Source organism: Meleagris gallopavo, chromosome 1 (assembly GCF_000146605.3).
Source record: "Meleagris gallopavo isolate NT-WF06-2002-E0010 breed Aviagen turkey brand Nicholas breeding stock chromosome 1, Turkey_5.1, whole genome shotgun sequence".
In the NCBI taxonomy this organism is placed as follows: Eukaryota; Metazoa; Chordata; class Aves; order Galliformes; family Phasianidae; genus Meleagris; species Meleagris gallopavo.
In genome coordinates, this window is record NC_015011.2 from 116,135,371 (window position 1) to 116,148,418 (window position 13,048).

Below are 13,048 nucleotides of genomic sequence, written 5' to 3' on the forward strand. Positions count from 1 at the left end.
AAAAAAAAAACAAAAAAAAACCTTTCTATTTAAGAGAGTTTTCCAGTATTTAAATGTATGCCTGTAATCTCTTATCCTTTCACCAGATAATTCTGAAAAGAATCTGGCTCTATCTTCTCTACTCCCCAGATAATGATAAACATTGATGAAATCCCCTTGAGCCTTCCTTTCTTCAAGCTAAACAATCCAAACTCTCAGCCTCTCCTTGTATGTCAGATGCTCCAGTTTCTTAACTATCTTTGTGACCTGTCATTGGACTCACTCCAATATGTCCATCCCCTCCTTCTATGGAAGAATCCAGAACTGGATGCAGCACTTCAGTTGTCTCACACCAGTGCTGAGGGGAAGGTTCTCTTCTCTTGACCTGCAGGCAAGTGCTCTGCCTAATGCAGCTCAGGGTGCCTCTGAAATTCTTTGCCATGAAGGCACATTGCTCATTCATGTTCAACTTGTCCACCAGGATTTTCCAGGTCCTTTTCTGGTCAGCCTCCAGCCTGTACACGTGCATGAGTTTATTACTCCTCAGTGCAGCACCTGGCATTCCCATTTGCTGAGCGCCATGAGGATTCTGTTGACCCATTTCTTCAGCTTGTTGAGGTCTCTTTGAATGACAGCACACCCATCTGATGTATCGACTGCTCCCAGTATTGTCACCTGCAAATTTGTTAAGACTCTGATCCAATCATCCTGGTCATTAATGAAGACTCTGGGAGGTGCTGACTCCCAGGTACACTACTAGTGATTGGCCTCCAGTTGGACCTCACGTCACTGATCACAGCCCTTTGAGCCTGGCAGTTCAGTTAGCTTTCAGGCCACTCTACTATCCATTTATCTGGTCTGTATTTCATCACCTTGTCTATGAGGATGTTATGAGAGACTGCACTGAAAATCTTGCTCAAGCCAACATAAACATCTGCTGGCCTCTCTTCTTTCAGCATGCCACTCGCATCAGCTCATCACAGGGGAGGCATGATCTCCACTTTGTAAATCGATTCTGACTACTCCCAAACACCTCGATGTATTTTGAAATCTTTTCTAGGAGGATTTACATCACCTTCTCATGAATTGACATGAGGCCATCTTCCCTGTGGGATCTTGAATCCTCAGTTTTGCCCTTCTTGAAAATAGGAGTGACATTTGCTTTTTTTCAGTTCTTAGGAACATGCCCTGATCATGGTCATCTTTCAGAGATTAGTAGGAGTGGCCTCACAGTGACATCAGCCAGGTGCCTGAGTGCATGTGAGTGTACTGGGAGCATCACATCGGGTGGCATCTGGTTCTAGTTTCTTGTAGCACAGCTGCTCTTATCCTCTCCACTGGAGACAGTATGCCTCCAGTGAAGCCTATAATACTGAATCTAAAGAAAAAATCCAAAACAAAAGGAAAAATTCAGATGCATAGAACATATGTATATATACTACCCTCTGTGGATGTTTGTATGTTTGTTTGTTTTAATTAAAAAACAAAACAAAACAACCACCCCACTCCTCTAGACAAAGACAAGCAAATCTGTGTTCCCCTGAATATGGTAAAACAAGTTCTGCTAGTGGTGACACCAGTAAATCCTCTTGACTATAAATGACCTTATTGTCATTTGCCTCCGATTATAGAAATCATGGACTCTCATCAGCATGGCAACTTGCCTCTTGCAAGTATTAACAAAAATCCACTTTTTAAATCCAAAGCAAGGAGATCAATTTAGCTCACCACCTCTTGAAAAATTTCTCTTCTGTACCATCCAGTATTGCTTGGGTAGAAGTTTGTGGCCACATAAATATTCAAAGATATAGGAACAGAATTCCTTCATAGGTCTAGTTTCTTCAATTTCCTCTGCTTCAGAGGATGATCTAAAACTCGCTTACTGATGATAGAATAATAATTTCAAAATTATCTTTTATTGAGATTTAAACATTGTTGCTCCTATGCACTTTATTCCTAAGTAATAAAAATTATGACATTCCATGGATTTAGAGGAAAAAAATAATCTCATTACAAAGAAAGAAAAACATAATGCAATTGAGAAAAAGACATGTTTTCTATATCATGCAGTGTGGGAAACTACAGGGCTGAGATGTTATAGAACCAATGTATTCATAGCAAAATGAGTATATTTATAGCAAAGTATTTCCCACATAGTAAAGAAGGTGGATAATGCTTTGAAAACAGAAGGCCAAAGACAGACTAATAATTAATTTAGGTTCTTTGTTTCAATTGTGGCAGAAGAAAAACTGAGTCTATATTCACATTTTAATAAGGTATGTGACCAGGTCATTTAAGCCAGAAAGATGAGTGGGTACCATAGCAAGGAAGTGAGGGATATGTGTCTTGAATCCCTTTCCTCAGCTGAAGTTTCCTGCTGCACTTCTATCATCTCCACAAAGTGGGTTGATGAGAGGTGTTGTCTCAGTTACACAACTCACCAAGGTGTTTTCGATCTGCAAAATTGTTTCTTTCCAAACAGGCTAGGTGACAATCTTCTACCGCCATTCATAGTGATCAAACAAGTTAATAAACAGTTTGTTTTAATAATAGGGTCTTAATATTAAGACATCATAAAGACCTAAGGCCTGTTGCAAGGTCTGGTTGGAAGGTGCCTGTTGAGGTTATCTTTGAACTGGATTAGCTCTGCACTGCATTATGTTCCTCATGGCCTTGCCTGAGTCTTGAAAAGGTGACAAATATTCTTCCAGCCCTCTGATGTACTGCTCAACTACCCTCTTGTTTATCCTGATATCCAGACTGAGCCTCCCACACCATATATAGAGGCAGTTTCTCTTTCTTAGAATAGCTGGCACTATCAGGAAGAGTTTGGGTCTGCTACTTTTATAATAATCCTTCAAACAGTTGTAAGCTCTTGTTATATCATATCTTAGCTTCCCTTTTACCAGACTAATTCTAGCTCTTCCAGACTCCCCTCCATAGCTTTCTGATAATCACAGAATCACAGAATTGTAGGGGTTGGAAGGGACCTCTAGAGATCATCGAGACCAACCCCCCTGCCAAAGCAGGTTCCCTACACCAGGTCACACAGGTAGGCGTCCAGGCGAGACTTGAATATCTCCAGAGAAGGAGACTCCACAACCCCCTGGGCAGCCTGTTCCAGTGCTCCGTCACCCTCACCGTGAAGAAGTTCTTACGCACATTCGTGCGGAACTTCCTGTGCTGCAGCTTATGTCCGTTTCCCCTCGTCCTGTCTCCACGTACCACTGAAAAGAGATTGGCCTCACCGCTATGGCCGCCACACCTCAGATATTTATAAACCTGGATCAGGTCCCCTCTCAGTCTTCTTTTCTCAAGGCTAAACAGACCCAGTTCACTTAGCCTTTCTTCACAGGGGAGATGCTCCAGGCCCTTCACCATCTTTGTGGCCCTCCGCTGGACTCTTTCCAAGAGATCCCTGTCTTTTTTGTACTGGGGAGCCCAGAACTGGACACAATACTCCAGAGGAGGCCTTACCAGGGCAGAGTAGAGGGGGAGGATCACCTCCCTCGACCTGCTGGACACGCTCTTTCTAATGCACCCCAGAATGCCATTGGCCTTTTTGGCCACCAGGGCACACTGCTGGCTCATGGCCAACCTGTCGTCCACCAGGACGCCCAGGTCCCTCTCTGCAGAGCTCCTCTCCAGCAGCTCATCCCCCAGCCTGTATTGGTGCATGCAATTCTTCCTCCCTAGGTGTAAGACCCTACACTTGCTTTTGTTGAACCTCATCTGGTTTCTTACTGCCCAGCTCTCCAGCCTGTCCAGGTCTCGCTGAATGGCAGCACAGCCTTCAGATGTGTCAGCCAATCCTCCCAACTTCATATCATCAGCAAACTTGCTGAGGGTGGCCACTATCCCCTCATCAAGGTCATTGATGAAGATGTTGAACAAGACCGGACCCAGCACAGACCCCTGGGGGACAAGCTCTCCACTGAACTCTCCTGTTAGATGTTACATCCCTCCTGACAAGAGGTATAAAAAAATGTACACAGCGTTTCAGATACGGCCTCACCAATACCAGGTAGAAATGATCAGCAAAGTTCCTTGGATGTATTGGCCATGCTTCTAATATATCTTGGCTTCTTTTACAAGAGCAAGTTGAGTGCTCACATTCAATCTGGAGCACACTGTAACCCTCAGAACTATTGCCCAGTCAGTTGCTTCCCAGCATGTACCCATCAAGAGGATTATTCCAGCTGTTCCAGGTGCAGAATTTCATACCTCTTATATGGATCACAAGATCTCTGTCCAATCCTTGAAGGTCTCAGAGTGTGTGTGGGCTGAATTTTCCATTTCCCTAATTTAGTGCTATCTGCAGATCTGCTGGGAATGAATTCTGCACTGCCATCACATTGTCAATAAAGGCGTGAATACGGGTGCCAATATGGACCCCAGGGAACTTTGCTAATTAACAGCCAAATGTTGACTTATTGACTGCTATCCTTACAGGCTCATGATCCATACAGCTTTCAGTCCATCTAAAAGTCTGTTTGTCCGGTCTATCTTTCTTCAGTTTCTAGAGGGGAAGGCTGGGGCTGTGGTACCAAAGGGCATACTCTAATCAAGGTACATTACACCCACTACTCTGCCCTTGTCCATAGAGCCAGTCATTCTACCATATTAGGCAGCTCATACAGGGCTTATCTTCCAGGGCTGACTGCCCCTGACTAAATGTTCCATCTCCTTTAGACTGCTTGAGGTGAATCTGACTATTTTATAGTTCCCTGAGCCATTCTTCTTGCCTCTTTTAAAGATTGGCAGTGGTATCCCAATCGTGACCACAGGATCAAGAAGGCTTCCCATCAGCTTGTGGGAGAAACCCAATGGATCTGAACAGATGCTGTTTCTCTAGTGTCTAAGTTGGCCCTCCCCTGCTGGCTGTTAATTTCTTGTACTATGCAAGCACTATGAAAGTAGGTTTTTGCTCCGAAGGTGGTAGAAAAAAAGACATAGAGTAATTTAGCTTTTTCACTGTCATCTATTCTCATTAAGAGCTTATTTTCCCTGAACATCCTTTTCCAACTAGCATTTTGCAGAATCTCTCTTGTTCCCATCAGTTCTCCTCAGCAGTCTCAGCTCCAGCTCTGTTTTGGCCTTTCTGATTTTGACGCTAAGTACCTAACACTGCTTTTTAATTTCTGTTTTGCTGCCTGTCCTTGTTTCTGCCTCTTCTTGAGTTCTAGTTCACTGAGAAGCTCCTCACTGGCCATGCATACCTTCTGAAACTCCCAGGTTTCCTGCATGACAAGAAGGTTTGTTACTGAGCTCTCACTAAGATTCTTTTAGAGGCCCACCCATTCCCTTCATGGTAGCTCCACTGAGGATCCAGATTAGCAATAGCTGAGAAAGGTCCTGTTTGCTTCCCCAGAGTCCAGGGTCTCAGCTTCACTGCTCACCTTCCAGCCTTCCATTCAGTCCCAACCTCCAGGATATCTTCTCAGTCACATCAGCTTCAGCAAAGAGCACTCTTCTTTGCAGCTTAAACAGGTGAGGAGCTTTGAAAGCAATAAATAGCAGTTCAAGTTTGGAAACATAATTTCACATTTCACATGAGAAAGCCATAAACTTAAAGTTATTTAGAAAACAATAATAAAAATACTGTACTGAAGAATCACTGAGAGCTTATAGCACACAAGAGAGTCTAAGGGTTGGATTTAGGCAGGGATGGAGATCTCTGTCATGTCATTTTGAAAAGAAAAGAAGTGTCTCGAGTAATGGTACAAACTGGGAAGAGGTCAAGTCTGCAGACTGGAGGACTTAATCATTCCTAGATGTGCTGACAGGACTCTTTATGCTGCAGAAGCAAGATCATAGGATCATAGAATCATAGAGTCGCTCAGGTTGGAAAAGACCTTAGAGATCATCAAGTCCAACCACAACCTAACCATGCTACCCTAACTAACTACCCTCCACTATATCATGTCCCTGAGCACCACATCCAAAAGGTTTTTAAACACATCCAGGGATGGTGACTCAACCACCTCCCTGGGGAGCCTATTCCAGTGCTTCACAACCCTTTCTGTAAAGAAGTGTTTCCTGATATCCAACCTACATGATATATGTAAAAGTGCTATGAAATCTTTCTATTATATGGCAAGAAGAAATACAAGTTCATATGCAGAATAATTTTTGTTTGTTGTTCCAAGTAAGTAATTTCCATTATATTTGAATGAATTGGATTTAAATTAAATTCTGAAATGACAGCATTCCCATTGAATGGAAATTTTCATCTCTAAGATCAATTTTTCCAACCAGTTGAGCAAAGTGTATCAGAATATTTTTTTAATTTGAGCTTGAACATTGAGTAAATGAATCTTGCCATTATCACAAATTAATTTAGAAAACTTTGAGGAGCCTAATATAGAAAGCAGAAATTAAAAAGTAAGACTGTCAAATAGCAAGATATTTAGTTGAAATGTAATTTGATATGATTTTCAAGACCAAAAAAAAAGAAAGACTAAATTGTCAAAGACCTGGAATTCAGAAAATACACTAAATGACCATGAAAACATTATGGATTTGGTACAGTTCTTTGAGTTGTTTCCATAGAATCTGTAATTTCAATTTAACTCACTGGCAACTGCCAGATCTTTTTATTTCCTCTTTGGATCTCTTTTATGTCAGCTACAGAGGCCTTAAATTGTATTTGTAAAAATTTACAGATGGCATTCACTATATTTACTTAGTTATAACTACTATGTACTTCAAAACTAGAAGAAGTGACACGATTGCTAGGTTTATAGCAAGGAAGAAAAATGATCCTTAGTTGTGTGAGAGCAGTCTTTCACCCGTAGATTAAGATAAGTTAATATTTGATTAACATCCGACATTCACTCAAGTTTTGAAATGCACAACCACCTAAATACACCTCTCTGAAACTACATAAAATCATTTTACAGATGATGTATTTCAGATTTCTTTGCTGACTGTTTATGCATTATAAACCAAAGTATTTGATTTTTCTGTTCAGAGGCAGATTGTGTGATTTGTTGTAACTGTGTTAGTAGAGCTCAGCCCGAGGATCCATTTCATTCCTGATGAGCAAGTTTTGTCAATAAAACCCTCCCCCTTTGGTGTTTAAATGTTCAGTATAATATCCTATACTCATTGATTTGAGGCTTAGCTACCTTTTTTTCAAATACTACTTGCTTCAAAAATATTGATCTCATTTTAATCACTAGGAGACCTTCAGACTGGATCTATAGGCATATTCTGATTTATCATGCTTTGAAGCAACCACAGAATCACTGAGACCAGTGTTGTGGTTATACTGTTTTAATGCACCAGGTCATGTGGATGAACACGTGCTGGACTGTGGAAGCTAAAGAAGAATGATAATTGACAATGAAAGTACATAAAATCCTTATTTGTTGCATGCAGAGAAGCACTACTCAAGCATGCAAATAGTTTCCAGTACTGCTCAGTAATATATGTCACAGACACACCTAGTCTGTGTTCAAGAGGTTTGCATCCCTACCACAGTCATAAAATCCCTTCAAGATGACTCATTTAGAATCATAGAATCATTAAGGCTGGAAAAGACCACTAAGATCATCTAGTCCAACTGCCCACCTACTGCCAATACTGCCCACTAATCCATGTTTCTAAGTACTGCATCTATCCCTTCCCTAAACACCTCCAGGGATGGTGACATCACCACTTCCCTGGGCAACCTGTTCCAAATGCCCAAACGTGCATTTATAGGACACTATTTTAATAACAAAAGTAAAACAAAATAAATTCTCCACTGACTATCTGCCATTCAATGCAGTAGAATTATTCACTGATAACTAAACTTAATTAGTTTAATGCTATTTTGAGCATTCAATCAGAGAAGAAGTATCTTAGGATTTGATGTTCCATAACCTTGAGGACAGCTCACTGTCACATAAATGCAGATCGGTTCCTGTCCACGCACAACCACCTCATGTATGAATAGATGCACTGCTGGGGAAAGAGTGCTCCTTTTCCTGGCAAAGCACGCTGGTGCAGCTAGACAAAAATACTACAAATAACTGCAGGCAAATATCAATCACTTCAGCAGGTGGTGAAGAGAAACATAAAATAAAAAATGCGTTTCTATGGCTGCAGGGCAGACATTCCTTCCTTACCCAGCATGGCTTATCTTCCCCTGCCTCTCCAAGCAAATGCTATGACTGTGTCACATCCTGTTAGAGCATGAAAAGCAAGCACAGTGTTTGCCTTTTCTGTGCCTAATACTGCAGTAAGGAACCTTTCGTTTAATCACAGAATCAAAAGTAATCCAAAATGCATCTAAATCTAGTTTGTTTGCCTCCCAGAGAGATCTGGCCACTATTCTGCAAGGTAGTTAACAACAGAGCTCTCACAATTTGTGGTTCATGATGTTTTGAATCTGGAGAACAGGTATTGAGCAGTAAACAAGGACAAGCTTATTTTAGGGTAAATAGGATCAACAGCATGCATCATCCTTTTAATGAAACACTGATGAAAAACATAATATTCTGTTGAAATCAGGTGTGAAATAGGTTTGTGCTGCATTCCACTGCTGTTTCTCCCACTGTTATGCTCAGTAAAGAAACTGTGCGTAGGCAGGTCTGTGTTCATACATGACTTAAAATGCCTGTGCCATCAGTAAATAACGTGGGACAGGATGAAGAGAGAATCTATCTCTCTGCGCTTGCACTTATTTTTTGCACCACTGGTGTCAATCTCTTCCAAGTCAAGATGCCATAAATGTGTGACACCAATGAGAGTGTGCTCCTGTGTCAAGGCACACAGGGAGTGTACAGTATCACATATAGCACAGGCTGCTAAGGTAGGAGATCTGTGATCTAGCATAATGTAGGATTTTTTCAAGTCTGTACTTTCACATGTAGAAGAACTAATATACTCTTAGTGAGCCAAATGCCAAATACAAAGCCAACCATTATGATTCATCCTACAAATTATTTTAACATTAGGCTGACATTATTCATTGAATGACACTTCCCAGCTATGCAAGTATTTAAAAATAAAGCAGACAGATGTAGCTCAAGCTTTGCCAGACTTAACCAAATGTTGGTCCTGCTGCTCAACTGGGGGAACCTGAAAGGTAATTTAATTCCTGCAGGTAATCCGCCCTTGGCTTCTCAGGCATAGAGAGACAAACAGAAGTAGAAGCCATTTCACCAGAACACATACAGCTGGATTTTTAAAAACATTCAGAACTAAAAGCAGAAGTCCTTTAGAAATAACACCCTTCAAAAGTGTGTTTTTGAAAGAGAACACCATTTTCCTGTTGATACATAGCTTTGAGATTGACACAACCAGGACACTTCATAGAAAAGTTTCAAAAGACTGGAAAAAAAAAAAGAAAAGATATTCTCTATGATCATCTGAGTCTAAGTTGATTAATTATTCAACATTCAGAAATAACTATAATTAGCTATACCTGTCACCTGTCTTTGGTTTCTTATACAAGCGTTACAACTCTCTTTATAGCTTTCCAGTCATGTTATGACTTTCTCAGAGGACACCAACTTATCCAACAAAGAGGAGTAATTGTCTTCAAGAGAATCTGTATTATCTGCAATAAGACTTTGGTACAAGCATCCATTTCATTCAGAAATTGTAAGAAATGAGGCATTAACAACGAGGCATTAGACCTCTGGGAGCTTTAGAAAGGAAAGAACAATTTTGAAGCTAGAGTAGTCAAACACTGCTTTGGAGAACTGGATTTTACATCTCTGACATGCAGATTTTGAATGATGCTAGGCTGGTTGATTGAAAATGGCAGAGTGGAGCAGAAACTCAGGAGATGGGTTGTGTAGAAGATTTGACTGTTTTGCTCAGGACTCGTCATCCTGTGTCCCCTTAGCAGCAATCCTAGAAAAAGAGAGATTCTGTTGCATGGATACAACTATAACATAACAAAAATAAAAAATAAATAATAATAATAATAATAATAAAAAAGTAAGACCTCTTTTGGTATATTTTACTTTAATGTCTGCTAAGTAGGCAAAATTAACAGTCCTGCCAGCTGCTTCCTGCCTACATCTTCAAGATCTTTCTTATACTTTTCTGCAGATTTACTCCTGAGATTTTCCCAGCTCTAGACCCATCTGTGCCTTTGTAGCTCACATCTGAATATCCAGACAAGCCTATTTAAATAGAGCACCTGCTGAAAAACTTGTAGTAATTTCTAAAACTTTCTAAAAGAAAAAATATACATAGAGGTCAGCATTAGACATCAGAATCAGAAGATTCAGGACAGACAGCAAAAGATTAACTCCAAGGAGTCGATAGAGTTCCATCCCAGATAGACTGTGTGTAAGAGGCAGATGACTGCACCTATTCAAATCAGGTCATTCCAATCTACTCTCATCAGTCCTCCTCTCATGCTGAAATAGGTGGCTCAAGATGGACCTGTTTGGTCATTCGGTGACTGTGTGGATTTGGAATTTCATGGGAGTCTGGTTTTGCTCCCAGTAGCCCTTTTTTTTCCCTGTAAGCATACACAATAGTTATCAGAAAGAAGATATCGTGTTTGTGACTGTTAACAGGGAGGAGAGGCATCCAAGAAACTGGACTACAGAGTTGGAGGTAGAAAGAAAAAGGCTATGATATGTAAAAGGAGACTTTATAAATGTTTTTCACAAAAGCAACCCAGCATATTATTGATTTTAGCAGAAAGACATACTATAAAAGAAATTTTAAAATGCTTTAAAATAAAACCATCCAATACAAGAGTTACCAGAGTCTCAATCAAAGGAGGATCGAGGAGCTCCTTTCCAGGTGGAGTGCCCAACATGGCGTCCCATAGGCCGTGCTGGGGACAGCTCCCATAGGACTGCATGACTCATGGTGGGGAGCTGATGGCTCAACAACCTGTCAGCCCCAGCACATAAAGGAATTAACAAACAGCTGCGGGCACTCCAGATCCATTGCCTTCTGTTATTTCTTCCCCTTGCGTTAAATATGATAATAGCACTACTTCGACTTAGAAGGATGTTATAAAGTTAATTCATTAATGCTTGAAGAAGCTAAAACGATGACATGAGAGTACCGCAGGAAAGCCATCAAGGAAATTAATGAACCTGCCTTTGAGGCAGGGTTTGAAGAATGTACAATAAAGATGACATGAAAGGTTCCACTTTACATGATGAAAATGAACACAAACACTGAAGAACTATATATTAATTAAACACCATCCTTTGCACTGAATGAAGCAGGAGTCTTGGGGAAAAAACAGTGAAAGTGATTTAAAGACTGAGTCACATCACATAACTTACAGAGTTGAAGAAGAGCTTTTTATCTTTGCTGCTTTATTCTTTTTTTTTCACTTGCTTTCTTAAGTTCTCTCTAAAAATCTCTTCTTTTTCATCACGCAGCTCTCAGGCTGAATGCTGGCCAGGTTGTGAGCAGCCATCAGAGACATTATGGCATAGGAGACTACTTACGTCTCCATGGGACACATTTAAGGGCTTCACAACTGGCTGGCAGCCAGCGTGAGCCAGCTCACTCTCCCCAGGGCACATCCTCCTAAGCCCTGTCAGTACCACTACTCCAGCCCTGGCTCCTGCACAAATATTACAGCAGGTGCGCTCATATCCCCTCCTCCAGCTTCACGGCTATATTTCTCCGTCCTTGTTTCTTGTATCTCCTGCATCTGTATCCCGTTTTCCTAATTCCCAGTCCTAGAAACTCATCTCATTTCCTTTCACTTAATACCAAGCCTATGCAATTTGCACTGGACCAGCTGTTCCCACAAGGACAAACTGAGATTCCCATTCTTCATTCTGAAGGTGCTGCCAAAGGAGGCCCTGGAAAACAGGAGACACTCCTACAATAAGACATGTAAGAATTTTCTTTTATAATGTGAGCAAAGTGGTACAATGTCATCCCTAAACTGGTAGAATCACTGTACTTACCCAGATAGAAGCGTAGCCTGAGAAATGTCATTCGAAATAGTTAAGATTTGACATTAATATACAGTAAAAATAGAGTCTGTAACTGGTAAGGTGACACTGGGAATAGTAACTGCCATATGCACCAACAAAAGGCGTATCTGCCTGGTTAAGCTCCCTGGTGGGATGTGCACACCCAAACACAGGAATAGCTCTTGAATGCAGAGATGAAGGGCAAACAGAATAATTTGCAATTAGTAAGAAAAAGCTATTTACATCGAGACACAGCAGGAATACCAAAGCAAATGACTTTAAAAAAAAAAAAAAAAAAAAGAAAAAAAAAAAAAAAAGGAAGATCCTTTCCTCCTCTGCCTGTTTTTGACAGTGGTCTGAATTTTCAGCTGGATGAGAATACAGTGGGGACATAACTGCTGGACAATCTTTGGCTGTAATGTGGACTCTAACAGGGCTTTCACGCAGTGCAATGGGAGTAACTGTGTGATGACCTGTGTTCCAGTGTTTCCAAAGGCTGAGATGGCAGGAACACAATTAATTTGTAAGCAGTGTGTTGAAAATTCAAGGTCTTTTTGACGATTTGAGCATATAAGTATTTAGGAGAAAAGACCTTCCAGTGCTTGAAGGGAGCTTAAAAGTAGAAAGGGGAGCGGATTTTTACATGGTCTGATAGTGATAGGACAAGAGAGAACGGTTTTAAACTAAAAGAGAAGAGGTTTAGGTTAGGTGTTACACAGAAATTCTTTACTCAGAGGTTGGTGAGGCACTGGCACAGCTGCCCAGAGAAGGTGTGGTGCCCCATCCCTGGAGGCGCTCAAGGCCAGGTTAGATGGGGGCCTGGGCAGCTGAGGTGGTGGGGGCAGCTCTGCCCACGACAGGGATTGGGGCTGGGTGGGCTTTGAGGTGTCTTCCAACCCAAGCCCTCCTGTGATCGTATGAAAATAAAAAGACGTCTCTCCAATTCCCTGCCTCTTCTGAGATTAAGCACGATCCCATCGCGAGGCCACCTATGTGCGGACCCGAACAAAGACACGGCTCGTCCAGGGCCTCCCGAGGATACACGCAGCCCCTCACCCCGTAGACCCTCAGCTCGGTGGGGCGGGGCGGCGGCAATACCTGGCAGGGCGGGAGCCTCCGCCGAACGGCATCAAGCAGCCGCCTCTGCGCCCAGCCCCGCTCCTCCC

The 13,048-nt window shown here is 41.6% G+C and overlaps 1 long non-coding RNA gene across 1 annotated transcript; it reads right to left on the reverse strand.

Moving 5' to 3' along the window:
• Nucleotides 1–3,886: 3,886 nt before the first annotated feature.
• Nucleotides 3,887–13,048, reverse strand: LOC109370625. The gene is made up of 3 exons (XR_002120904.1): nt 12,981–13,048; nt 5,379–5,477; nt 3,887–5,219 (listed from the first exon to the last, which is right to left on the reverse strand). It is a non-coding gene; the product is annotated as an uncharacterized LOC109370625 (long non-coding RNA).